General features: G+C 43.0%; 1 pseudogene; it reads left to right on the forward strand.

Annotated features, from left to right (window-relative positions):
• Positions 1 to 637: 637 nt before the first annotated feature.
• On the forward strand, positions 638 to 1,104 carry LOC128578340 (cofilin-2-like; annotated as a pseudogene).
• Positions 1,105 to 3,703: the final 2,599 nt, after the last annotated feature.

Below are 3,703 nucleotides of genomic sequence, written 5' to 3' on the forward strand. Positions count from 1 at the left end.
CCAGGAGTTTGAGGTTGCTGTGAGCTGACGCTACAGCACTCTACTGAGGGCAACAAAGTGAGACTCTGCCTAAAAAAAAAAATAAAGCATTTGGCTGTGAAGTAAAACAAAGGAGTAAGCCATTATCCAGAGGAAGATAACAGGGTCAAGGATGAGTCTTCTTAAGGTAGGAGAGACTGGGAAGTGGTTCGCAACCTTCCTAATTGCTGCGTTGTTACAAATTGAACCAAGGGGTCACAACCCACAGGTTGAGAACCGCTGGACTAGAGCATGTATGCTGATGGTAATAATTCAAACAATAGAATCAGAGAAATGGATATTGCAGGAGGGACAAAAAGGATAACTGAGAGAACAAGAGCCTAAGAAGACAAAAGTGGGCTGTGGCCCCGCTGCTGTCTCCACCTGGCCAGCCCGCCCTCCCGCCTCAGGCCCGGCCCTGCCATTCTTTGGATTCCGGGGCCCGTGGGGGGCCCCGCGCCAGTGCGGGCTAGGGGAGTTGGGGCCCAGCGCCGGGGGTGCAGGAGAGTCCGCAGAGTGCAGCCCTACATGCACCGCATTTGCCCTTGGCTTCCTAATTTTACTTAACACGTGTGCTCTAAAATTGGCTTCTGGAGTTACAGTGAATGATGAAGTCATCAAAGTTTTTAATGATATGAAAGTAAGGAAATCTTCTACACAAGAAGAGATCAAAAAAAGAAAGCAGTTCTCTTCTGTTTAAGTGATGACAAAAGACAAATAATTGTAGAGGAAGTAAAGCAGATCTTGGTGGGTGACATTGGTGATACTGTAGAGGACCCCTACACATCTTTTGTGAAGTTGCTACCTCTGAATGACTTGCCGATATGCTTTGTACGATGCCACATACGAAACAAGAGTCTAAGAAAGAAGACCTAGTATTTATTTTCTGGGCTCCTGAAAGTGCATCTTTAAAAAGCAAGATGATTTATGCTAGCTCTAAAGATGCCATTAAAAAGAAATTTACAGGTATTAAACATGAGTGGCAAGTAAATGGCTTGGATGATATTAAGGACCGTTTGACACTTGGAGAGAAATTGGGAGGCAATATAGTAGTTTCACTTGAAGGAAAACTGTTATAAAGTGACAGTGAAGTGCCATCTGGATCTTAAGGAGCTTCCATATCCAGCTCAGTCCTTGGAATAGTATTAGGTCTTGTTTTTTTGTTTTATTTTTGTTTTATTCCCCTTTCCTCTGGGTCCTTCTAACACAACGAATGAAGGCGTTATCATTCATTTAAACAATTGCCATTAGACTTTTTAAAATGTTACTTTTGTGTAGAACCTAAGGAATGCCTTCCTGTCGTATTTTAGCCAAAAGAACTGGTTATATGCCTCCGTTTGTCAATGTGAATGGCTTAGAATACTGCTGAGGGTAAGCTAATTGAATGCCTTGAAAGTATTATCCACTGGTCAGATGGTAAACTTTTTTCGGTATTATTTAAAGTTGCACTTGATTGCAATCTGTGAGGCTCAAGCGTTCATATACCTCACCTGCCTTGGCAAGCCTATTTTTTGTGACATGACAGCATCAATATAACACTATGCATTAAAAGCACTTTTTTCCAACAAGTTTAATTTCTCAAAAGGAATGCCAATTAAGTTTTGTTAACTGTGTTATCAATTTATCTTAGTACTTCAGTGTTTATTTCTGTTACCTGCATATCTTAAAAGAAATAGCTGTTACTAATGCCTTTTTGTTTTCTGTTGAATGTACACTACTGAATAAGTGTAGGAGTTTTATGTTTACCATGTGAATCCCACAACACTAAAGATATTTTGAATATCAGTCATGATGGCAGTTTCTGTATAAAAGAGCCTTAAATGGAACATTGTTTTGAAATCAAACTCCCTACCCTCACAGAAATGGCCACGTTGCAATAAAAATTGTGGCATATAAAAAAAAAGACGACGACAAAAGTGATGCGATCTAGTGTACTATTAGTGGAAACTCCTTTTTGATGAGGTGAGGAATTTTTTTTTGTTTTTGAGACAAAGTCTTAAGCTGTCACCCTGGGTAGAGTGCCACGGTGTCACAGCTTACAGCAACCTCAAACTCTTGGGCTTAAGTGATTCTCTTGCCTCAGCATCCCAAGTAGCTGTGACTTCAGATGCCTGCCACAATGCCTGGCTATTTTTTGGCTGCATAGTTGTTTGGCAGGCCCAGGCTGGATTCAAACCAGCCAGCTCCAGTGTATGTGGCTGGCGCCCCAGCTGCTAAGCTACAGGCACCGAGCTGGAGGAGAAGAAATTTAACATGTTATAACAGGAAGTAAGGAAGAGAAAACAGAAGTAGAGGTTGGCAGTTTACAAATTTGATGGTATGATTTCTGTTCCTTCCTCAATATGATTTGAAGCAAAGTTATCAGTTGAGAGTGGGAGGAAGCAGGGCAGGAAGAGACAAGAAATAATCTCAAAGAATGACAAAGCAACCTTTGTATTGAAAGATAATGGTATTTTCCATCTACATTGCTATGGACTAAATGTTTGTGCCAATCCCAAAATTTTTTTTTTTTTTTTTTTTTTTTTTGTAGAGACAGGGTCTCACTTTATGGCCCTCGGTAGAGTGCCGTGGCCTCACACAGCTCACAGCAACCTCCAACTCCTGGGCTTAAGCGATTCTCTTGCCTCAGCCTCCCAAGTAGCTGGGACTACAGGTGCCCGCCACAACACCCGGCTATTTTTTGGTTTCAGTTTGACTGGGGCCGGGCTTGAACCCGTCACCCTCGGTATATGTGGCTGGCGCCTTACCGACTGAGCCACAGGCGCCGCCCGAATCCCAAAATTTTTTATGTTGAAGCCCTAATCCCCAAAGTGGTGGTATTTGGAAATGAGGGCTTTGGGGAGGTAATTAGGTCATGAGATGTGGAGTCATCATGATGGGATTAGTATAAGAGACAAGGGAGAGACGTTCTTGCTCCCCTACATGTTAGGATACAGCAAGAAAGCTGTACTCTTCAAGCAAGGAAAGGGGTGCTCATCAGACACCAAATCTTTTAGCCTTGATCTTGGACTTTTCAGCCTCCAGATCTATAAAAAATAAATGTTTGTTGTTTAGGCCACCAGTCTAAGGTACTTTGTCATAGCAGCCCAAACTAAGATAAACATAAAGTACAAATTTTTTTTTTGTAGAGACAGAGTCCTACTTTACTGCCCTTGGTAGAGTGCTGTACCATCACAGCTCACAGCAACCTCCAGCTCTTGGGCTTAGGCAATTCTCTTGCCTCAGCCTCCCCAGTAGCTGGGACCATAGGCGCCCGCCACAATGCCCAGCTATTTTTTTGTTGTTGCAGTTTGGCCAGGGCTGGGTCCGAACCCACCACCCTCGGTATATGGGGTCAGCGCCCCACTCACGGAGCCACAGGTGCCGCCCATAAAGTACAAATTTAAGTTTTGTGTTTATTAATGGAAAATGGCATTAATCCGCCAAGTACATGACTGAACTCATCACAGTTTAGCTATATACAAGAAGCTAGAGGAGACAGTGAGAAAGATGGCCAATTAGAAGCAGCTTTCATCAGAGGCTCCTGTCCAGGAGGAGAGATACTGGACAGAAATGAACTCAAGTAAAGCCGAAGGTGGGAAGCTGAGGATGAAAAGATAGACAAGTGCACATCATCTCTGCTGAGACAAGCTGCGACTCCAAGAAAGAGGAAGCAAGACAACAAAGATCATGTATGAAGCCCAGT

This window comes from Nycticebus coucang, chromosome X (assembly GCF_027406575.1).
Source record: "Nycticebus coucang isolate mNycCou1 chromosome X, mNycCou1.pri, whole genome shotgun sequence".
In the NCBI taxonomy this organism is placed as follows: domain Eukaryota; kingdom Metazoa; phylum Chordata; class Mammalia; order Primates; family Lorisidae; genus Nycticebus; species Nycticebus coucang.